The sequence below is a fragment of the Watersipora subatra genome, chromosome 5 (assembly GCF_963576615.1).
Source record: "Watersipora subatra chromosome 5, tzWatSuba1.1, whole genome shotgun sequence".
Taxonomy (NCBI): domain Eukaryota; kingdom Metazoa; phylum Bryozoa; class Gymnolaemata; order Cheilostomatida; family Watersiporidae; genus Watersipora; species Watersipora subatra.
This window is the reverse complement of record NC_088712.1, coordinates 52,476,150-52,502,055: the sequence shown is the minus strand read 5'-3', so window position 1 is coordinate 52,502,055 and position 25,906 is coordinate 52,476,150. Positions and strand designations below refer to the sequence as shown.

General features: G+C 34.2%; 1 long non-coding RNA gene across 2 annotated transcripts; it reads left to right on the top strand.

The window, feature by feature from the left end:
* Positions 1 to 1,172: 1,172 nt before the first annotated feature.
* On the top strand, positions 1,173 to 23,449 carry LOC137396431 (uncharacterized). 2 transcript variants are annotated; one of them, XR_010978550.1, is made up of 8 exons: positions 1,173 to 1,310; positions 4,942 to 4,998; positions 6,754 to 6,810; positions 8,844 to 8,976; positions 11,956 to 12,072; positions 13,430 to 13,543; positions 18,871 to 19,008; positions 22,480 to 23,449. It is a non-coding gene; the product is annotated as an uncharacterized lncRNA (long non-coding RNA). The 2 variants fall into 2 exon arrangements; XR_010978551.1 differs by lacking the exons at positions 4,942 to 4,998; positions 6,754 to 6,810 and having other exon boundaries at positions 1,266 to 1,310.
* Positions 23,450 to 25,906: the final 2,457 nt, after the last annotated feature.

Here is a 25,906-nt window from a genome sequence, read left to right as displayed (position 1 = left end):
GTTTTAATAGGAGTTGCATAATTTCCAATTAGGGATTTTAAATGTTTTTCAATTTGATGAATCCAAACATCTATGTTTAGAATGATTGTGATTAGAAATAATCACTCCAGAGCAACGAGCTATGGGGATCAGTGAATGTCCAATTTGGCGCAGCAGACCCTCAATGCAAGAGTAATTACGTAATACCTATGGAGTGTCTCCAGCTGGACAAAGGATGAGAGAAATTAACAGCAAATGACGCAGCAAAAGTGTAGCAGTGCCCGGCTTTGATAGAGACACACTAATTAAGGCAAAGCCATTTCACTGTCACTCTGAACTTTGACGTTCTTACTTACTCCAATGCTTTTAGTAAAAGGCTTTCAATAAATTTTAAAGATGTTGTATTTACTCAGATATCATATATATTAAACTGAAAAAGAAAAGATTTAACGAAAGTTTTTACTGCTGCCTAATGTAGCAGTGTTTTTAAACTACTGTCATTGACAATCAGTTAGCCATGATGGATTAAGCATGCCGATAGCTTGTGAACTGTATACTGTTTTAAAGCATTGCAGAAAGCCCTGCAGTCTTAAAATAAATTTCATAGACATACCAGATAGGTGAGCCTTCCAGAAAGCATTTAAAAAGCATTAAAAGACACCTATATGCTTCAAATATATTTTTTTCTAAAGCATTTTATGCACTATGCATATATTGTTTTTTAAATTTGTGCTCAAATTCATCCCCGCTTTCATCATTGCCTTTTGAACTAATGATTTGGCAAGTCTCTTGCAGTTGTTGTTTTAAAAATATAATGGTATATTGCATATATATATATTATTGTGCGCGTGGTAGCGTATAAATTAAAACCATCAAAAATTTACAAATCCTGTAGTGAAGTTTATCTTATCTTGAAATTATCAGTGTGGCACTCCTTTGTCTGCGCATGCTAAGGTGAGGCCGGGTTCAGACCTGGGGACAGCTGCGCAATCTCGACTCATTATGTATCCAACAGCTGGAAAGCAAACAAATTGTGTAGCTGCGTATGGGCATAAAATTAATTTAATTGCGCAAATGACGACATTTCTTTCTGTAGGACATAATAGTCGCGCACTCTGAGCTTGTAGTCCATGAGCGATCGCTTGCATAGCAGGTACTCTGTCACGCGTGTCTTAGATGCCATATTGGTTTGAACCAGGCCTAAGTAAGGCTGTAAATCTACCTCATTCCATCTCGTTACAGTCAGGCTTTTAGCTTTAGTTTCTGATTTAGACAAACAAGGATAGGCTAAAACTCTATTTAAGAAATAGGACAGATAGTGGAGGTAGCAGGTATGTGTGCTTATGCTTTAGCTCTGGCTTACCATGTACCTTGGGGATTACATTGAACTAAAGAATTTGTGGTTGTCACTCATCCAAAGTAACAAAAAATTAGGACTTTTATTAGAAGCCTGAATGATTGTAGCCTAACATTTATTTCATGTTCATGTTTTTAACGCAGTCATTCTGACTTTATATATGTGTTAGTCGTATAACAACTGAAAAGCAGAAAATCAAAGAAGAGAAAGGCTGTTATGAATGCTTAGATATAAAGTTATAGGGAGCAAAAAATATGCAGGTACAAAAACTCACCTGACCGCGCAGGCCAAGACAACATATGTAGTTTTAAAAGCTGAAGATAACTGTAGAAATGTCAAGTGATTTGCAAGAATTGAGAGTCGCTATCCTTGGTAATGTTTCCGTAGATATGGATTACAGAAAAATGTTGTCTTGCTAACTGGTTGCTAGATGCATGCTTTACATTAAAGCTTCAAGGTCGCGAATGATAAGTTTTTCAACTTTTTAAAGATTTCAAGGGATTCAAAAATGTACAGCAACTGTTTCAATAATATGGTTTACAGAAGGATGTTTAAGAACTGAATAGTGAAATGGTATATACAGCCAAACATGGATAACTCGAACTTCAAGGGACCGAGCAAAAGTGTTCGAATTATCAGAGCATTCAAGTTATCAGAGCACTGTCACAAGTCCATATATTTACTTATTTATTAGTAGATACATGTACATATACAAACTATAATATAAATCAAAAGCACAAATGGTTTGTTTCAAATTAAATGCTTCTAATGTAAAGTTTAAAACGTTTTCATGAAAAAGTATAGAGATTTTTCTATCACTTGAGATTGGTTTGTTGTTTGAGGTGATGTTATTGCCAGGACGTTTTTCAGATTGACATTGGCAAAACTTGATCGTTGTTGAAATGCTCAAAAGAAAAGACATTTTTTTCTTTTGGGGTTTTACCCACGATCAATTTTGCCGTTTCTTCTTGAAGTTTATGCAGATTACCTTACTTTACCTGGGATTCGTTAAGAGCAACACTCCGAGGCAGTTCAATTAGAAGTTTTACGAGGTTTTACGGTACATTCCATATCACTCACGCTTTTTTAATAGATACTTATTGAATGTACACACGTATTCTGTGTTTAGGTCAAACGATGAATAGTTTTTTGTAGCTCAGACAACGTATACGTTTAATTACAACATTTTTTAAGACGTTTTAAACATTCAACATTCCGACGTTGATTCAACAGGGAATCAACGTCGGAAAACTATTCATCACGGGCTAGCCGAGTCACGCACTCAAGGATTTTCGCCACGCACATACAAAACAACATGCGATTTTTGTTTTGTATGTGCGTGGCGAAAATTCTTGCGCGCGTAACCCGGCTAGCCCGTGCTATTCATCGTATCGCAGTATAAATCAAATTTCACCAAACTTTTAGAAAAGTCGTTGACAAAAATATTTTGCCGATGGTGGTAATAACGACGCTTATGAATTACGAAAAGATGAAGTTTACCTCTATGGCTTTGAATAGGCCGTTTCGGTAGCTGTTGGGCAAAAAAACAGTTCGAATTAACAGTGTTGAGTTCGAGTTATCTATAGCAATTTATCATTACGTGGGAACGGACCAAAGAAACTGTTCGAATTAACCATGTTTTCGAGCTATCCGTGGCCGAGTTATCCATGTTTGACTGTAATTTATATTGTAATATTCATACAAAAATTATTTCCGTACCATATGCTTATCAAAGCTTCCATTGCAAGGCAAAAGTTAGCAGTAGTTCATTTTTCAGTATAGAAATTTAGTACGAAAAATGGATGTAAAATGAGTAACATTGTATAATGCTAGAACTACATGTAGCATCAGCTTTGCTAACAAGGCTTTGTGAAGGATATTAGATACGCATGACATGAGAAAAATCTTTTACCATGGATGTTTATATTATTGAATGATATTATTAATATTCCCAGTTGCAGATATTACTTAAGAGAAAATGACTATTTTGCCATAAGCTTAGCTTTTGAACATTTTTTTGATTGGCTAATCAACCTTGATACAGATACATGCAAAATAATTAAGCTCTCTGTATACACATTAATATGCTAGTTAGCAACAAATTTGTGTGTAGCATTAGCAAAATCAATGACTAAAATTTGCTTTATAGTTTTCCAGTGTGCTGCAGGACCCTTTTTGTCTCTTGTGAGCTTTAGCTTTCAGAGCCAGACATTACCCAGTTCAAGAACTGAAGGTCATAATCTAGTAGCTAGCATTATTTAACCATCCATTTGTATATAGCTGAGGGTATGGCATTATGTAATAGCATGGCTGGGGGTTGTTTAGTTCAGGCTAATCCCATCGGCCACTGTCAACACCTCGCTGGCACTTGTTACAGCATTACTCATGCTTCTTTGTCTAATGGTGCGTGTACACTGGCCGATTTTGTCACCCATTTTGTCAAGCACAGACCAATTTGATGAGTCGGTGTCGGCATCGGTAGGTGTGAGCAGAGAGATCGGTGTTGGCGCTGATTTGAAAGTCGGTGTCCGGTGAATCCCAGCAGCTCATCAGCCAATCATAAGCTAAGAGCCTCTGATTAAATGAGCCTAAGCTTTAATGGCAGTTCTAAGTTTATGAAACGAAAGGGCTAGGTTTAATGAGAGGCTAGGAGACTGTCATTAAACTTTCCCTAGTGCTCTTTCTGATAGTGAGCTTTTATTTAAATTAATTAAAAGTGAATAGCCAGTTGTATGACTACTACTAGTACTACTACTAGTTCAACTACATGTACTACTTTAAATGAATTTGCCGGCCCTTACTTGGCACGATCTAAATTATTTCATACAGAAATAAATTGAGTGTGATTTTATTCAAGGTTTTATTAGCGAAGGAAATTTACTAGCCGAGGAGCGTACGGCCATTCGCTCTGTCTACTAAGTGAGCGTTGCGCCCTTATATACAATAAAATTGCCCGTTCCGGCTAACGGAACCGAGTAGGAACACCAGGTAACAATGTTTAAATGGCCAATAATTAGGCCCGCTAGTGCGTTGATATGACAACATAAACGACGACAATTGATAGCCTAACGAGTAACAAGGCTATAATAAAAAGGAAAACAAATATAATAAAATATTTATAGACATAAAATATATACAAACATATAATTACATATAATACAGACTGTCAGAGCTCCCGCAGCTGATCCTGCCATCAACAAAATCTAATCGTCATCGGAAGATTCCATTCGGCATTCAGTAGTTGCTTCTAGCGATAGTAGTAGGAGCAGTAGTAATAGTGTAGTACTAGTATATAATTTTCCACATCAAACGCGTTGATTTTTATGTGTACTCGTCTTTGCGTGGTTGGGTGAAGGTCAGAACGGCGAAGCGCTGTGATTGGCTGTTGGTACCGAAAAAAATGGTTTGATCGTTGCAATGTAAAGGGGAGTCGGTGTCGGCACCCATACGTGAAATGTCTGAGGTACCGGTCTGAGTCAGAGTATTGGCACCTAATCGGAATCGGTCCTGGCCAGTGTAAACACACCATAACTTGTGATGTACTGTCTAACTGGTCTTGGTCAACATGAATGCATGCTCACCATCAATTGTCTTTTTTTCTGTAGATTCTGCAATCGTGTTTCGTAATGATGCTATGATGCCTGACTTGCTTTTGGTTGCAGGTATGTACTGACAAGATAAAACAGTGAGACTCTTTTTTCAATTTTATTTTCAGGGTTTAATTATATGGTCTATAATTTTGATAACAACTGTGACTTAGTCTTTAGCTGAACGCCCTCTTTTCTTGTTATTTTGTTACTGTTACTCATGCCAACAAGAAATTTAAAAATCATATTGTTTTAACTAATTATAATAGGAAAGGGTGGAGTACTATTTAAGATAGCGTTTTTCTGTAGACCCACATTACAAAAATCATAATTAGCAATCAATATAGCTCTGGTCATGACATTAAAATTAACATTTTTGTGGTTTAGTGTCATGCTTAGCCTCTGAAAATTGATTTCAATGTTTTCCAATGTTTCTAACTTGAAAGTTTTGAACTCTTGAGATTACACCATACTGACCCTCTTATAAAGCTTAACCCTGTCTATAACAAATATGATTTCATCTAGTTCTTAATAGCCTAGCCGAATAACCTTACCCACACTGTGTAGTACTGTCCTGATTGTATTGTGGCTGATTTTTGTTAGTACAAATTAGGGTTTGGCACTAGCAGTGAAACTCACTGAAAATTCATGGGGTTATCTTCTCTCAAATCTTGTAATTAGAAAGTTTGAGTATTTTTATCTTGTTGGCTAGAATTTAGACTGCTGCGTGTGAGATTTGGTGCTTGAATTATTTGAACAGAATGGATTAATGTTGGGTTTACTGGGACTGAAAGATGTGTGATATTCAACAACCAGGCTTGCTACGAACTAATGCAACTATGAAAATAATTATAATTGCATTTCAATATCATGATGACTAAGCTGGTGTCTTGTAATAATTTAGGTTGTACACATAAAACACCATAGATATAGCATGTTTCAGTCAGTTCTACTAGTACAATTAAATATGACATGGAGTCGTGTAGTGTTTTTATAATTTTAGTCTCCATTCTTCTTATTTGAGATTCTGACGCTTGTCGCCAATGTTTTTTGTAGTTCTACCTGCAAAATGATAAAAAGTTATTTTCACCTGTAAAATTACAATTGAAGTATATATATTGAACAATACTTAAGCTGTTCTATGTACTCCAAGAAGAGATAGAGATAAGGTTTGAGTGATCAAAAAAGATATATGTGCATGCAGGGACAAGAACACTCCAGATAACCTAATCGCAAACCAAGAAAACCTCTGTAGTCATAAAAGCCGAAGAAACTGTAGAAATGTCAAGCGATTGGCAGTAGTCGAGAGTTGCTATAATTCATAATGCTTTGGTAGATATGAATTACTAAATAATTTTTCAGCAAGCTTAGCTTTTGAACCATGATACAGATACATGCAAAATAATTAAGCTCTCTGTATACACATTAATATGCTAGTTAGCAACAAATTTGTGTGCAGCATTAGCAAAATCAATGACTAAATTTGCTTGATAGTTCTCCAATGTGCTGTGGGACACCTTTTGTATCTTGCAAGCTTTAGCTTTCAGAGCCAGACATTACCCAGTTCAAGAACTGAAGGTCATAATCTAGTAGCTAGCATTATTTAAACATCCATTTGTGTATAGCTGAGTGTATGGCATTATGTAATAGCGTGGCTGGTGATTGTTTAGTTCAGAGAAATGGCTAATCCCATCAGCCACTGTCAACACCTCGCTGGCACTTGTTTACATGCGTTACTCGTGTGTCTTTGTCTAACTTGTGATGTACTGACTAACTTATTTTGGTCAACATGAATGCATGCTCACCATCAATTGTCTTTTTTTTCTGTAGATTCTGCAATCGTGTTTCGTAATGATGCTATGATGCCTGACTTGCTTTTGGTTGCAGGTATGTACTGACAAGATAAAACAGTGTGACTCCTTTTTCAATTTTATTTTCAGGGTTTAATTATATGGTCTATAATTTTGATAACAACTGTGTCTTAGTCTTTAGCTGAACGCCCTCTTTTCTTGTTATTTTGTTACTGTTACTCATGCCAACAAGAAATTTAAAAATCATATTGTTTTAACTAATTATAATAGGAAAGGGTGGAGTACTATTTAAGATAGCTTTTTCTGTAGACCCACATAACAAAAATCATAATTAGCAATCAATATAGCTCTGGTCATGACATTAAAACGAAAATTTTTGTGGTTTAGTGTCATGCTTAGCCTCTGAATATTGATTTCAATGTTTTCAAATGTTTCCAACTTGAAAGTTTTGAACTCTTGAGATTACACCATACTGACCCTCTTATAAAGCTAAACCCTGTATATAACAATTATGATTTCATCTAGTTTTTAATAGCCTAGCCGACTAACCTTACCCACGCTGTGTATTACTGTTCTCATGGTATTTTGGTTGACTTTTGTTAGTAAAAAGTAGTATTATACTCACTGGAAATTCGGGAATTATCTTCTCTCAAATCTTGATATTTAAAAGTTTGAGTATTTTTATCTTGTTGGCTAGAATTTTGACTGCTGAGTTTGAGATTTGGCACAAGAACTCTTTGAGCAGAATGTATAAGTGCTGGGTTTACTCCACTTGAAAGATGTGCAATATTCAGCAACGATGCTTGCTATGGACTAATGCAACTCGGGAAATAATTATAGTTGCATTTAAATATCACGCTGACTATGCTGGTGTCATGTATTAAGTTAGGTTTTACACAAAAAAACACCGGAGATGTAGCATGTTTCAGTCAGTTCAACTTGTTCAATTAAAATGACATAGAATGGTGTAGTGTTTTTATAATTTTAGTCTCCAATCTTCTGATTTGAGATTATCACGCTTGTTGTCAATGTTTTTGTAGTTGTACCTGCAAAACAAAAGAAAATTATTTTTCATTTGTTTTTACAATTTAGGTATAAGGAACAATACTAACCAAAACAGTAAATAATGCAGTATCTCATCAATGTTAGCCCTCTGAACCCTCACAGCTGGTATTACGGAATTGCGTAGGCTGTGGCAGAAACCTTAATGGCGGAATACAGGCTTCCATATGGTTCTGTTTACAAAATATGTTTTTAAGCAACAGCAAAAACTAATAAAATTAATTTTTTCACAGGATGTTAGATTCTGAATTTCACTTCCATTTGTAACATTTTTCACTTATCTTTATCTACTTCTTTCATTATAATAACACATTTTATTAGAATGATATCGCGAAACAATCAATATGACTTATTCGTTGGTAGGTCATAAATGACTGTGATACAAATGTGGAATTTTATGATAATAAATATAAATTTCCAGTATATTTTGAGTCATGAAAGGATGATGAGTGTGCTATGGATGAATATTATCTGTAAATGTTTAATGAGTGTTTAAAATCATGCGAACTTTTATAGTTTTAGCCCGAATAATGGTGACATACTGTTTTTTTCTGTTTGATGACATCTGCTGTAGGTTGTCCGACGTTTTGTACTGCTGTTTCACCAAATATCATTGCATTGTTAGCACGTTTAGCTATATTTGGTAAAAAATTAATAACTTCGGATTGCTGGACATATTGTCTAGGTTTACTGACACGCATTGATTAGATCGAGCAAGGATCAACGGGTTAAAACTCGGTTTCGTATCATGGATTTTTACAAGTTTGTATTTATATTTAACAACTATGATATTATCTTACATGTATTTTCATAGCATTGTCTAATTTATTTGAAAATTAGAGCTTTAACTAGCAAATGTGGTTGCTGTCTAATGACACAGGCTTGGGTAATATTTCATACCAAGGGTTAGCACAAAGCCATTTGCATAGCTATTCATCCATAACATCTCGTGTATTGCTTTTCATTTGACCAGCACTTTATGTATTTCTATATCAAATTCATTGACATACAAACTGGTGGTGACTCACGGTTCTTTCATCTATATAGGCCTGGGCGGTCATCAAGGTCCTCTTCCTTGCATTGTCTTCCGGAAGATTTTGGCGATGAGTAGATCATAAATGTCAGTTGAACGCTTCTTCCCTGTCATTAGACACGTACCCAACCTAATTTTGAACAGCTGGTAAGTCATCATTGACTACTTGACTTGATGGGCTTTGTACTTAATGACCTCCCATATACTTTCAACACATTAGTCATAACTTATAATAAACTTTCATGGGTAGCAAAATTGTAAATGATACAGAATTTGAAGCGAACACGAGTCAATACACAAACCGGCTATAGGAAATCAATTGATTCTTCAGAAGATTGCGTCAGTCTACCCCAAACCTTCAAAATAAATATATTGATATATATATATATATATAACAATAACCAATAAATAGATTTAAGAATTCAAGCAATTTATGTTTACACAAATTCTGTACCATTCACTATCTCACTACCCACTTTCGCCTTGAAATTCTAGAAAATTAGAGATGCGAGCTTGCAAGGTGGTTTTTGATGTATCACTAAATGCCCAAAGATGCGAAAGGCCAGTTACGGAAACTACATCACTCGGTTTTCCCGTCAGGTCTGCTTCAGATTTGTTTTAAAAAGGTTGGCTGAAAATGAGAGTATAAGCAAATCGAGAAGTTTCCAGCCAGGAAGAGATGATTTAAAAATTAAAATGAAGAAAAAATAGAATTAGCTCTAATATAAGATCAGAACGTTTTTTTCAAGAATGTTTTATTAAGCTGAATTCAGTTATATTAAATTTATACTTTAAGTTTGTTTATGCGATGCCACAAAAGTGTAGCGTACCAAGCGTGTTGCATCAGGTCTCTCTCTCTCACAATCATTAGTGCTATGATTCTCTGAAAGGTAAGAACTCCATACGGTATGCTACTGTATGGACTGCTGCATACTGCCACTACTCAAAATTATGTTGTACATAATACTGCTACATTTTAATGCAGACCATAACCTTTACATAGGTATTTGTAGCCTTGGGGGCATGGGTATAGAGCATGAATAGATAAAATCATGTATTTTTTCATTGTAATATCTCTTATTGGTAGTTTTTTACAGGATGGCAACACAATAATTTATCTTTAGTGAATTTATATAAAAAACATTTTTGAGATAGGACTTTAAGAAAATTAACTTGCGAGCTTTTGTCCCAGAATGCATTTTGCTCTCATATCAGACATGACTGTACAGTAGGCGCTGCTAAAATGAGATGATCAGTTCTAGGAACGTTTACATGATAAGGATTTTTCATTATAAGAATGTTAACATACATGTAAATTGTCTAAACCATTTCAGGACCTTTCCAAACTCGCTCATGTGAGAATCCGACTTAAATTCTTTTGAATGTATTGGCGGTGCCTTAACTGTATTATTGGTTTTCATCGACAACTTTTCATGATTAACCTCATTGGTTTAATAGACCATGATTGTGGTAATTTAACAATAATTTGATGAAGAGCGCATAGTTTGACGCGACAGCGACTTACAACAATTGACTAAGAAAAAATAGTTTCACTATAAAAAAGCGATAGTACCTTTTCGTCATCTATTCGTTCTTAAGAGCTCAAGATTGCAACTCCAACTCGTGACATTCAGATGCACCGACCAATAGCCTTAAAGTATTTATCAACAATTGCACTGCTATATGTACCTATTCTCTGTTCCGTTGTCACTTCAGACAAATTATCACAAGAGTCAGAATGTCATGGAAATTGTATGTATTTTATGTATAATGCTTTATGTACAGTGTTGGGAAAAAATCTTTGTCTGCCTGTTTAAGTAAGTGTAGCACTGCAATAAATTCATCATAATTTGAAATATTTTGCACCGCATACATAAAACCCTGTATCAAAACAATCCTAATGAGCTGAAAAATAGAAATAACTAGATTTTAAAATTGCCAAATATCTTCTATTGTATCAACCGCTGCCTACTAATTCACACTGCATACCAGAAAATATGTCATCGCAAATTTCGTTATTATCTCTTCTTTAATTATTTTCTAAATTGAAAATAACAGTCTTGTACTGTTATGGGCCCAGAAAAAAGGCATTGGGGTTGTTTTGCATTTTAATATTTTATCTGGTAGCCTTTGCAGACTATAACCATTCTGCAGCCTTAGGCATGCTGTGAACAAGCCTCACGAGCGCTTGAGTGTTCATAATCTGAAACCAGCAATCATGTTGGACAGCTGGTTTTTTCAAACGCCTTGATCGTGGTAGATCTTTGGTGGTTTGATGCTGCATTCATTTCTTTACCACTTAATTTTCTTTAGATTGAAATACTCTAAGCTTCTTCACTATTTTTCTATTGCGCAGATTGCCCATCGTATGCAGGCGAATGATGAGGTCGTTGACACATTTCTTATCCATGGTTGATGTTGACGCTGGTATGAATTCTGGGATCTCTAGCTGTTCCTCTTTTAACAAGCAAAACTGTAAACCTTTGCTGCACATGCTGTCCAACAGGATCTTTATTGTTGTGATAATATTCCACTTGAAAATTAATAATGTCATATTGCGTTTGAAAATGAGTTAATAAGCACTGATTCACATTGATTGGCCTATAAATGATTATTGATCCCTGATTAACCGTAATTTTATTACTGATGGTGTCAACAAGATCTAATGTTAATTTACTTTTAAATGATGCATGGTTTGTCAGGGTTTAATCCCTCTACATGACTACTACAACAAATTTACCTAAAATGGGCAGTGAGGTTTGAGGTGGACAAATACTTTTTGACACCGCTGTATGTCGCTTTCTTTTCTCGCAGGTGTGGCAAGACAGACTAATACTCAAATCAAACTTTAGAACTCGCCCGATGATACACTTTAAGTTATATGGAGTTTTTTACGCGGTACGAAGCAAAAACTTCACAAAATTGCCCGACTTTTTCTAGAATTTATGCTATAGGAGGTATACGTTATAGGAGCATCTACTTTACTCTAAAAGACCATGTGAGTTTGTGAGGTACAAATATCATGTTTAAAGTGTGCAATAGCTCCCATGTAGGATACTTTTGCTCCCTCATCATTAATTGAACTTGAAAGTTTATTGTGTATTATCTAATTTTTATCACTTTTAGCCTTGCTTGTCCTCTAGCGCAAAGCCGACCTATTGCTCCTAGATGTGACTCTGGCACTTATGGAATAAAAGTGCAAGCTGAGTTATCAGTAAAGATTTTGACAGAACTGTTCATGAAGTGAGTGTGAGAGTGCTTTAATTTCAATGCTGTAGTTTATCCCATTTTCTTTCCACTTAACATGGAATGTTTGATTAGTACGATATTTTAGGCAGTTTGAGGCCGCTTGTTTTTGGGACAATGTTTAATTATGGCTGCTGATGTACTGGCGGTTAAGACATTTGAAAAGCTGATAATGGTGTTTTTATAAAACCACGACAACAAATTCAGAGTAATTTTTTGCTTTGTAGCATATTTGACTCAATAGAACAAGTGTTATCGCTGAAGCATTCTCTTAAGGTGAAAACAAATTAGGCGATAATTAGAGCGATATTGCGTTAGAGCTAATCTGCGTTAAAATTCACTCAGCGTGTTCATGCAGAGCGATAAAGCTAGAATTTCTCTACACAACTTTATTGCTAACGAGATGCATTTCGATTGGTTAGTTCTTACCAGAATGTAATTTTACGGCGGGTAATAATTTCTTACCGATGTTCAACAACGTACATCAGCTCCAATTTTCTATTTTGTTACGAAACATCTTCAGAACGAACACTCAATTGTTCATGAATTTAATAATAGCACTCCCAGTTCTGTCCATCATAACAAAATTAAAAAAAAAACGAGTTGAAAACCAACATCCGGAGTCAATCGTTGCGCCGGTTGACCATCTTGAGAATGGTAAATATTTAATATATTAAATATGAAAAACCACTACAAAATAAAATATGTATAAAAAATTGTAAAAACAATACAGCTAAAAATACAAGAATCGTTTTTCTTTTGTCTTCTTGTAGTGTAGGCAGTGTACACTCTTTGAAAGGGAGATAGGTTTAATAACAAATGTGGAGGTTGTTTATGTTGTAGCCTAGACGACGACATTTTGACTGGCCTAAATTTATCAACAACTCCGAAAAAACTAATGATACGGATTTTTATTGGCAGTTTGTGAGCGTGCCCATTATATCATTTTGCTAGTAAATCGCTCGAGTGTGTTTATGCACGCACCAGCGATATCTTCGCCCTCATGACGCTTGCAATAAAATCGCCTAGTGTGTTTGGACCTTAAAAGCTCCTTGCTATATTTTCACAAAAAGCGAATATACCTAAACCTATACATATACTGATAAGGTAACTTACTTCCTCAAATAGAGTTGGCGTTCATTAAAAAGATGGCGCTCGATTTTCAAAGCAATCTCCTGATGTGGTCCCAAATAGCGGTGCCAATCAAATCAAGGTGCATTCAAATATAGGTTTAACGGTAGCTCACTTTCAACATTTTTTCCAATACCAAATTGAAGGTGGTCATAGACTCTGTGCATAAAGTCCTCATCAACTTATTTTTTTATATAATGTTAAAATCTTTGTTCTTTTGTAGAAGTTGTTTAATCTGGAGAACGAAGATGAGCTCACCACGCAGAACTATTGTTCTTTAATCATGTTCTCACAGAACTAATCATATTGGCCTACAAGTGTTTTGAAAAACTGAAGGGTAAGTTGATGAGTCCTCTACTTTTTGTAGTCCTAATCTTCTGATAATTAAATTGGGCTTTGATGACTAAAGTGAGCTCTGGAGACTGCAGTCATTACATTGGGTAGTTGGCTACACTAAAATACTATAGCACTGACAATCCGCAAAAACAGTAAAACAATAGTTATGAAGCAAAATAACCATGTATGGAGTGGCATGTACAATTGATATTTAAATTGTACAAATACAATATCAAAGTATTAAAATATTAACCATTTTTTAAAGATTGAATGTATTTCTTAATGAGTGTAGCCTGGGTTTTCCGAATGGAAAAAGTATAAAACACAATCAGATTTTGGTCTAGTCCCTTAACTGAGTGCGTACAACAGGCTGCGCAGTGCAGCTCAGCACAATGTACGCTTATAACCAAGAGCAATGCGCTAAAAAATATTTGTACAAAACATTTCTTATTAGTGAGTAGGCAATTAGTTAGCCGGTCATATGTGTACCTAATAGGAAAAAACCAATCGCCATCCTGCATCTAACTAATAGAAAACATGTTAACAGCCAACAGCGACCAAAGTTTTTTGAGAATCATTATTTTTGTTTTTACAGTTTATTATTGCAATAAACAGCTGTGTTAGACCTTTACAGCTACCAAGGTTTTAGAAATGGGCAATAAATAAACCTTTGGAAAATGGACTACTGATTGCTACCTATTGTATCAGCAAAAGAGGATGAGAACCTGACAAGCTCATACTGCAACACACTTTTTAGATGTTTTGTCGGTAACATTAGGCGTAAAACCTTCTGCTGATTAATGTGTATGTTAAAAAACTCTGATAGGCGGTGTGGTTCATAAATAGGGTCATCTTAATCTGAGGGCACACTTCATTGGTGAAAATTAGGTCTTTAATAAGAGCCATCACATGTAGGACAAATTAATGTACCAAAGTCTGTTCTATTCTAATAAAAAGTGTATTACGTTATTCAATAGAAAAATGATATGGTAATGCTGCTACTACTACCAGGCACAATAGCCTTTTAGCTTTTACTTTGAAACAATTTTTATTTACCCTTTATGGCCACAATGTTTGCGCTTTAATTCTGGAATTGTCTGTTTGTGTAATAATGTTCTATCTACCAATCTTTCATACAAATAAAAGTGTCCTCAAGAACCCTGGCCATCATTTTTAGCTGTTTTTTTATGAAATCTAGAGGTATTTGAAACGTTCTCTCTTCCAACAGCGTCCATAATTTTTTAACCTTGTCTTAGCATTTTACAACATATTGGAGGGTAAAGTAACAATTTGTTCAAAACTTCATGAACTTGTAGTATGGCTCTTACTCTGTTTTTTTTACACTAAGCCTGCTTATAAAAATGCTGATGAAATGCAGTTGCATTTAAGTTCTGCATAAATTGTCTAAATTGTTTTTTATCACGGCTTCATTAACAAATTAAAGACTTGGTAAATTTTGATCTTGCAGCCATTTTTCCTAATTGTGCACACAGTATGATGCTCAATTACAACAAGGCATGAAGTAAATGTAATACGAAGCAGTTTTTGCACTGATTTCTTATGTCTTATTTTTATGTTGAAGCTGTTTCAGTGTGAACTCTTAAACTACCAATAGTACAGCTCGTTTGGCAATGTGTTTCTGTATGGCCAAGTGCTGCATGATGCGGCTTTAGCAAGCTTTTGTACAAATTGTTTCCGATTACTGATTAATTAGTAAATTATCTTATTACATCTATACCTGATTGAAAAAAGCTATTATTTGCATATGTTGAGCAAATAAGAATGCGTTTACAACCTGAGCATAGTTTTGCTTTGCAAAAACTTGTTTTATGAAATCTCCTTACTGATGACCAGTAATTTCAAAAGCAATACAGCCATAAATGGTTACTAATTTCAGATCTATAGACTGAGCAACTTTATTGAGCAATAGTACTAATGAGAGTAATTATGTTCATCAGATTAGTTAACATGTAAACTAATAATATTCATAAATCATCCGACTAGAGTTTTGTGCTTACCTCACAGTAATTTCAAAATGGACGAAAAGTGGTCCCTCTCACTCGACAACTCGTTTGTAATATTTTTGGGGGCATGAACTAACATAAAAACTTATGCTGACAAACTTGCTATAAAAATATTGTTAATAAACAATTGGGGTGTAAAGTTATAACCATTTATACACTCTTAGAAATTAAGTTTCACGAAACACTTATGTCGCGGTAGAGAGATCCATTTGGTAGTAAAGGAGTTGAAGTTATCAGCAGGTAGATCATATGGGTTGCGGTCACAGAAAACATGGTTAAGTCGCAAATCACGAAGTTGAGTTATTCGACTTTGAAGTTGCACCAACTGAACTTATAATATTGGTAACAAATTTTGTAACCTGTAGGTCTGGACCAATCAAATAATGATCTTTCTGAATCTGAAGTCAGTTTAGCCAATAAAAGTATTTTACCATCGAAAAAAAACTTAAAACCGTTGCTATGCTAAACAAGAAGTACTGAAAAATGGTGTCCGCTAAAAATAATTGTTTCTTTTTTGCCGATTTTAAAGGTAACTTTGACATTTTGGATGCTTGTAATGAGTACTTTGGTATTCTAACTGATGTCAAAAGCAGTGAAAGTAAAGGGAGTTGTGGTGATATTTTCCTAACGATTCTTACAAGATTACTACAATATTTAATAATAAGAATAATTATTCAATTTTTATAAAATTATAATCAGATTTAGTTATGAGAATAATTATTCGAGTTTGCAAGGTCGAAGTATATAGTGACCGATGGTGTGCAATATGTTACTGTTGTTAATTTTCTAAAGATTTGGTTGATGATTTGGGTGTGCCCAATATCGCGATACAATCAAGCTGTTTTTAATATCTGCAAAAATAAGTAATACACTTGCTTATAAATATCCAGCTATTTCTTTGACAACCAGCTAAAATCTGTTTAGATTTTTAAATTCAGCATAGTTTTTTGGATCCAAGTACAGAAATCTAGATAAATATCACAATATCTTGATATTGGTTGCTATGTCGTTTTGAAATGTAAACAAAACTTTACATTGGTTTTCGTTTCTCAAACTTTAATACCAGTTTTCTTGGAACTATGTTTTTGCACTAATGGTAAACGTGCTTCAGTTTTTTGACCATATAATCTGCTGCAATTAGGCTAGAATCAAAATTGTGTTTGCTAAATCTTGTAATCCCGACTTACCATGAATTCTGTGATCATGACACATATTAATAGTTAATGCACTGTTTGGAACTTATAGTGCTATTGTAGAACTACAATAAAAAATATGTCATCACTAACAGAAATTAACTACCAGTTTTGATTTTGTATAGGTGTCTTGTTTTCTATTACAGATTTTAATGTGTTTGCAGGACAAAATGAAGCAACTGCAAGAGGTTTATTATAGAATTTATTTCAAATTATGTTCTTATGATAGAACTTTCCGTAACAAACTTTCATTTGGCTAATACTTGTATCCATTTTTGACTAAAATAAGTCGAACCAATTTGTTTCACTCCTACTACCTGCCCTAAATTGGTGCAAATGGTCATCAGAAATGTGCTTTCTTTGCGCTGCTAAAATGGCCCATTAAATGTACTTTAATTTGATGAAAACTCAAATATTGGTTAATTATTGGCCTTTCCAAAATACCGTAAAATACTCATCTGATTTGCATGTACGACTTAGCTGCCCAAGTTGTCAATGCATGGTACTGGAGCTTGTTATCATTTTGCTTGTTGAAGGTTGACTTGCAACAAAATTTCATTACGGTTATTTGGTATCAAAAGATTCACCATGGCTTACTCTGATGTGTTGTGTGTGCAAAATATGGAGAACTGTGATTACAAGCTCTTAAAAGCTAAAAAAGAAACAGTTAATCTCCGCGATCCCGAAACCGCCGTAGATTGGAATCAATTCATTTCTCTGACATAGTAAAATGATTTGGTTATTGTTTTGACACGTGATCTTCTCACATGAATTGTAAGTTCCGTAAAAGGCTCAATATAAAACTTCTTGTAGCACTAATTTATGACATAAACTTTGGGTTTCGCCAAAGAGCTCTTACCAAATATAGATGCTCGCTAGTTCACAATTTTGTTTTGGGTTGATCTAATCGTCTAGTCGCAATCTGATCATGTGACCCATGCTTCCTGCCAAACAGCGCGCATAATTTCCGCAGCATTTTTTGACTATCACAGGTGACCAACAGGCTTGTCATGCTTATCAGATGATGATATGCATTCCTTCGAGCTAAGGTTAAAAATTAAACCATTTTTTACGGTAGGTTTTGAGATATCAGTGCTCAAAGTGACATCAATACAGTGATGAGGAAACAGATGCTTGAGGACAATAGACATCGTTTCATTGAATGCGTGAAGTGCAATTGTGAAAATATTTGAATAAATGAGGTGCATGAAAGTGTAAACAGAAGCCATCTTGTTGAGCTACGTTCCATTTGACCCATGTTTGGAACGGGATTCTAATCTTCGGCAATTTCGTGATGGCGGCGATTAACTTTTCGCTTTTGAGCTTTTAAGAGCATGTTATCACATTTCTACATATATTGCACATGCAACACAACAGAGTAAGACATGGTGAATCTTTTGATACCAAATAACTGTAGCGTGAATTTTGTTGCAAGTCAACCTTTAAGCATTAGTAATCTTTTAGAAAAATGACAAGATTTTCTTTTGGAAACATACCTTTCAAGCAACAACGGTATGCGAGTGCCACTGTACGTAATTTTGATTAATATTCTTAAACTTCATAATCATTCTTAGTATTGACTAAGTATTATTGCATGTTTATAGTTGTCATGTTCTTGCATTCTGGTTGCCTGTCCACTGATGATAGCACTTGTACAGACTATATGTAAGCATAGTGTCTGGGATAGGAACTGAAACTCACAGTTAAAACCTATGGTGACCAGCTCTAAACTTTACTTTGCAATAATATCTAAAAGCCAAGTCCAGATCAGGGTCAGACTACTGACTATCAATTTTACGAATGAGTAATTGCTTTTGAAATACCACTTCAATATTTGAAGTCCTTTTTTTTAATAGAATATGAATAAGTTTTTACATTGCTTAACTCGCGTTCTTCTATTGCCTACAAATCACAATGGTGACAAATATCAAAGCTGGGATTGAGAGTCATAAGCTAAAATATCAGATGCACTTCTGCTTGCTCAGTTTTTTCCTTTTTTTGCAGCAAGCAATGAGCTTTCAATTGATTAGCTATGAAAAGAGTTTAATTTAAATCGGAAAATCATTCATTCAAAAAATGTGATATTTCTATTTTGTTATTACTAATTGCAGGGTGTTGCTATAACATGTTCTGCACCCACTCTGGTGCTAGACAAGTTATCTAAAGAATTGGCGATTCAAGGTTACAAAAGCTTACATATTTGGGGAGGTTTCTGGTCAGAGGAGAGCGGACAAAGGAACTTAGTGAAGGTAAATTAGAGTGTCAAAACACCAAAATATTGAGTGACATAGAATGAACCTTGGTGAAAAACAATATTTTTTTAGATGTATTTTACAAATATTGAAATGAAAAATTTTGTGCTAGTCCGAAAATTTCAATAATATGTATTTGGACGATGTATCTAATAGTATGCAACAAGCTATAGCTTTTTTTAACTCTGAATGACACTCGTATTGCTTAACTTGCATTTTTGTACCATTTACAATCTCTGTTTGTGAGAAATGTACCTTTTGTTCCAAATCCTGTTCGGTCTGTCATAGCTGTTTTTTGCAGTCACCATTCAATTTTCGGGATTAACGGGGACCAGGGTCTTTTGTGGACAGTGAAAACCCACAAAATAAAAAGTAATGTTTTTAAGTATATACATTAATAAGCCAAACTTTAAGGCCAAAACACTTGCATTGTTTCATAAGCATAATGTATTTGTTTCCTATGTGAAAAGTAAACTTAAGTTCCTTTCATTGACTTTTAGGTCATATTCTAACTTAAATCCAAGTATTTTAACTCAAATTATGAATTTTTTGTAGTATGGGCATAGGTCAGATTTTTATCTGGTTGGAATAGCTGTACAGCAAATTTTGCTATAATGTACATGTATACCTATTATAACGCAAATTCCTCTCAATGTAAATAATTTATGTAAAGCTTTTGTTTGACCAACATAAGTAATGCCATATAGGGTAAAGTGTCAAGTTGGTGAAAGTTCCCAAAATTATTAACAAAATTTTCATAGTTGTCCTTAAAAATATCGCTTACATTCTTGCCAAACTTGAGCAATGATGAGATGCATAGGGTTCGCTATTATAGATACCAATACATTGTTAAACTAGTTTGTCATTAGAGATTGTCATTTTTGTCAAAAATATGTAAAATGATTCGCCTCGCAAGAAATCAGAAATATTTGAAGGGGATCTATCAGTGAAAGCTTTGGAGTGTTATTACAGACGGTTTCCTACTTACGAACATTCGAGTTACACACAACGGTACATACGAACAGGTCTGCGCGTATATTCATCGATAATACCGACGGTATTACCGACTTATTAGCGGCAGAAAGAGGCGCTACATAGAAGCATCACCTAGCATCCACCTTCCTCTGCCCAGTTCGTTGCAGGGCATTAGTGTGTGAACGTATCTCCAGTGCGTAAAGAACTTTTTTATTTTTCCTGTATGTATTGTAAAGGAGTTTGCCGACCTTTACTTGGCACGATCTAGACTAATAAATAAAAAGAAGAGAGTGTGTGTAGTTTCATTCAGCTTTTTTATTAGCGAAGGAAATTTCACTATTCGAGGAGCGTACATCTATCTGCTCTGCTCAAATAAATGAGAGCGCTCCGTTATATTCAGTAATATCAACTGTTCCGTCCTAACGGCAAATGGTGAGAACACCGGCTAACAAGGTGAATAAATAGGATCGCTAGCGAGTTGGTATGACAACAATAAAAGTGACGATAAATGATAGTGTTATAACATGATATCAGATATAACAATAGCATAACGAGTGAAACAACGGTATAATAAAAGAACGACACATAAAAAAGGACAACAAAGATAAGTTCTAGCATAACGATTAAAACAACGATATAATAAAAAAGGACAACACATACGATCAATAAGAAATGCTGTGTCATGGCCCGGCGTCCACCACAGTATTCTCTCCATTTTATTAAAAAGTTTTTTCAGTACAAACCAATTTACAGGTTACTTATACAAGCCTTAAACATACTAATATAAACCTTCAATATACTTATATACATGTAGGCCTTAAGCATAAGGTATAATACAAAATATAGCACTGAAGCAACTTACGACCAAATTCACTGTACAAACAATTGTTTGGAACGTAACTCGTTCGTAGGTTGGAGACCGTCTGTATACCAAGCTGAATGTCATGATATCTAGTCTCATCAAAATCTATCTTGCTCCTAAGCTCTTCCCGACGATGGATAAATGATAAGTCATACAGACACAGATTTTACTTTGTTAGCTAGCCGCAACAAGTATCAGCCTGTCTTTTGTGGCTTTTATTCACCTCACCTTCTGTTTGATCTCCAAATTCATGTTTACTACCTTCAAAACTGAATGTTTTTTAATTGTCAAATCAGTTGATATGAGCATCAGAGTTAAATTTTTTGCTGACTTAGAATTTATTTTGGTCATCTCAAATAGTCTACGAAGATGAACTGTTATAAACGAGTGCATTTGCACAGACATGCTAATGGCAAAGAGTAGCTTTATCATATAAGCAGAGACTAAATGGTGTAAACAAAAGCTGAAAATCTGTTTTAATAGAAACTTCTAAACTATTTAAAGAATTTCAATAATGTCTATATAATTAATGATTAATGTATAATCCTAAATATTTAGGATTTGTTTGGAGTGCACGAGAGGACAACTCTGCTTTGCAGAGTAACCTGGCAGTAACCCTATGCTTAATTTGTACATGTATGCATTGCAGTGAAAGGCATATTCATACACACCAACCTTACAGTGTTAAAGGCCAACTGAATGAAAAGGGACTTTTATACAATTCATAGTCAATCTGTGCATGGAAAAAATTGACCGTGTAGACAGTTAGGAATTTTACTCAGCTCAAGATTTTGAATCAACTTGGCTTGTACCAACAAATACCCTGGCAGTGTAGAGTGCTGTAAAAGATTATCAGTTGCAATAATTATGCATTCAAATATTGCAAATTATTACAAGGTTAATTAGCATAGTTTTTGTAGTGTCAGTCTAGCAAGGTAAATGTTGCAAGTTCAAATCCAGCGGGATGCAATATTTTTCCATTATCCAACGGTGGCTTTATATGGACAGACACGGTTCTCATCACAGTACAGGCTGAATGTGTAAAATTTTGTAGATTTTGGTGCATTTTGCTTAAAAATAAGAGGAATGGTAACGCTGTAATTATTAGTTTGTAAAATAAAGCTTTTCTTAACCCAACTATTCATTACATTTTATATTTAAAAGATACCATTCTTACCTAATAGTTTGACAAAAAAGTTTTAGCTTAAAAGAAAGCATTAATGATAATGTTTGTTGTTTTTTACTTTTATTGAGTTAACTTGTGTTAACAACATCGAAACAAGAATTTTTTAAGGCTTACTAGGTTTTTTTTTGTTTTAGGCATAACATCAACATAGTGAGAACTGCAATCTCTTTAGGGCAAACATAATTATGCAGAGTTTCAGTAGGAAAGCATCTTCTGTGTGACCTACATTTAGTACAGCCACCAATATAGCTAGCTGCAAAAGCCTACTCTTCAAGTTTCTGGCCAATCTCCTAAGCGTTCTAAAACAACATGATGGAGCACACTTTTTAGTCAGTATTGTTTTAAAGCTGGTTTGATATCTTGGGAAAGTCTGTAAAATGAGTAGTGTTCAACATTCTCCTAATTTTTAACTATACTAACAGGTTAATAACTGGTTTCTTTGCAGGTAGAGCAGCATATTTACCAGTGGAGGCAAAGTGGTCTAGATTACCTAACCTTCAAACAACAAGTTGATGTTCAATTTCCAAAAAGGCATCAAATGACTGGAATGACATCCAACCTTAAAGTTCTTTCTGTAGCTGGGCGTGTCTACAATCAACAAAGTTCTCTTGCGAATCGCTTCTAAGATCTCTAGCTAAAATCATATTTTAAACGTTGTGCAGAGCCATTAGTTACAGCTACCACAACTTCACACATTATACTCGAGGTGCCAGGAGATGGTCGCACAATTTGCAAGACAATTATAGAGCTCAGTGTTTTGAAGCTCTACAGCTTTATTTGACAGAAATAAAATAGTCCACTTTTGTTGATAAATGTTTTATGGTATTCTTGTGAATGCTTTGATTTTTAATCTTTTGGTAATGTAACAGCTGTTTGGCCTGCTTTTGATAGGTTGCTCCATTTGCACTAAAGACTTTTAGATTTATACAAACTCATTGTGTTTTAAGAATATTTTATTTGTCACCGTTGCACTCACTTGAGCAATTTGTTTGACGTACTTATATTGAGCTTTCCTTTTCTGTAAACTCAACTCCTTGACGGGGTTGCTTAAAGAGTCAATTTTTTTCCTTTTGAGTAAGTTTGGGCTTTTTTAAAGAAATATGCTGACCAATGTTGATAAATGCGAGTTAGATATACATGCATGCAATCTGCACAGTGTGTTCAATGTTACTGCATGGTTTCATCGAAAGCTCTTATCTGAAACCTTTTATAATCCAAAGGGCCCCACATATGCTATATTTCCCAGTTTTGCCTCAGTAGCAATGAATTGACTAAATCAAATTTTATAAGTAATAAATGTGGCCACAGGTATGCAAATCTCCCATGTTTGACATTTATGTTTTAAAAATTGGGTGTCTCTGACTCTACCAGGCATATTTGGCAGCATGAATATATGCACTGTTTTAATTAATATACGTTTTAAAAGTTTTCTATTTGACAACTAGGATGGTTTCAATACCAATTACTTGATGTCAATACCATCCTAGCGTTTATTGCAACTTATTACAACTTTTTTTAAATGGACAAAGTGCTTGTTTTTGCCATGCATGCCCACTAACAAGGTATTAAGTGAAAGCATAAGTTTTCAATTTTATGAATAATACGTATGATAAACTTTAGATCAAAGCACACACAGATGTGCCTGCAAATCGGTTTTCTTAGGTTCTGTTGGCAAAATCCCTGAAATGGGGTTTCAGGGATTAGTTTGCCTTTTTAACCAATTGATAGAAAATTAAATGATGCAATAAAGGTTCATTACAAGTAAAAAGAACCAAACTAAATATCATAGTTAGCTAAATTTATATAAAAAGAAGAAGTAGAGCTAGGAACTAGGACTATCTAATTCAAGATATAAAAACATAATAGGAGGCCCTGAATTTAATGAGAAGATAACTTCTCTTGCAAAAGAGAAGACAACTCAGAATTTTGTATAAAAATTTTCAAATTTTACGCTAATGGGAGGTCCTCCATTTCAAACTACAGAGCCTCCTAACCTGCAAAATTTTCCAAAATGTTGAACTCTCCGGCAAAATTTATGCAAAATGCAAAATAGATACGTATGCGATCAGCATGACGAGTAGAGTTGTTTAAGCATGTTTCTAGCGAAGCCTCCTATCAGAAGCCTCCTATTATCCGAAAGCCCTATATCGTGGATATATTTTTCAAAGTGGCCTCCTATTCAATCTAATTTGACTATATAGATATATATATATATATATATATAGACATATATATATATATATATATATATATATATATATATATATATATATATAGATATATATAGATATATATATATATATGTATAGGAGTGTATAGGAGTATATATATATATTATATATATTATATATATATATATAATATATATATATTATATATATAATATGCTAGTCCTATATATATATATATATATATATATATAGGACTAGAAATTCCACTGTCATACAGCCCACGACCAAAGTGATATTGGAAAAAAGAAAGGGTACTGATGGTTGAGAAATGCAATATTAGCAGTCAAATGGCACTGCAGTGCAATAGGATAACTGCAATGGTAGCTGTAATGTACTGGGTGAGGGTGTTATTATATACAACAAACAGCAATAATGAAAGGAAAAGATTATATGTTTGTATATCTCCCCCTGCAATAGGAGAACTGCAAAGTTGGCCAATATTAGAAGTAAAATGCACTGATATTATTAGAATAACCAATAATATTATTATAATAATAATATAAAACCAATGCACAGTTTTGTTTACTTTTCAAAACGTAACACCTATCAATATCATGAAGTTGTGATGGTTATATGGATTTTTAAAAAATCTGTACTACATATTCATTGTTCTGTAGTCATCCAAACCTATAATTAATTATTGTAATAACCTCATGAGAAAACGAAAAAATTGAAATCGGCAAAAATGAAACGATTTCTGTACTCCTATGTTAGTTGACAAAACCTTCGGCAATTCGACAACGCCATAGACTAGTAAAATATGCACGTTATTTTTTTGCGAAATGCGCACGACTTCATCGTTCTATTCTCCGTCGACCGCCGTTTCAATTTCCGGTCTTAACTTTTATTAAACCTAGCTTTTCAAGCGTTTTGTGACGATTTCCGACCTAATAAGTCTGTCTATTTGTGTATAATCCGATCAGATGGGTAAGCTTTAAGATGATTTCGAGAATTTACAAATACTTGGGAACATATTTAAATAGGCCTATATGTGTTTTGTATCGTTATTATACTTTAACTAATCTGCAAAACGATGGTGAAATTTGTTGATGAAATTTTCATACAAGGGTTTGTCTCATTGTTGATGAATAATTTCCGTAAGTTGTGTGCACATGAATTTATCATAAAAACTCCCTAACTTCGCATCCGCTCGTTCGGTCGTAGGATAACTTAGGTATATACAATGTATATCAATATACAATATATATATATATATATATTTATCTATATATATATATATAAGTATATATATATATATATATAAGTATATATATAAATAGGATAACCTATGTATATATATATATATATAGGATAACTCAGGTATATTTATTGTGTGTATTCAGTTTTACTTTTTAATTACTCATGTTTATTTAGATTATTTGTTTTTGTTGCTTTTTGGAAGCAGGTGGCAAGTTAGGAAGATTACCAACATGTTTTTTCTGTTGCAATATTTTATCTTAAGGGTTTTTGTTTGTTTTTCGAAGTATGACAACCAATAAATATATAATTACTTGTTCTATATATAAATAAGTTGCATCAGCATGCCAGAAAATTGACATACAAGCTTAGTTCCGGAATGCATTAAGCTCGTAAGTCGAGTTTGACTTTACTTGGTATAGGAGCATTTCATATGCTATTTAT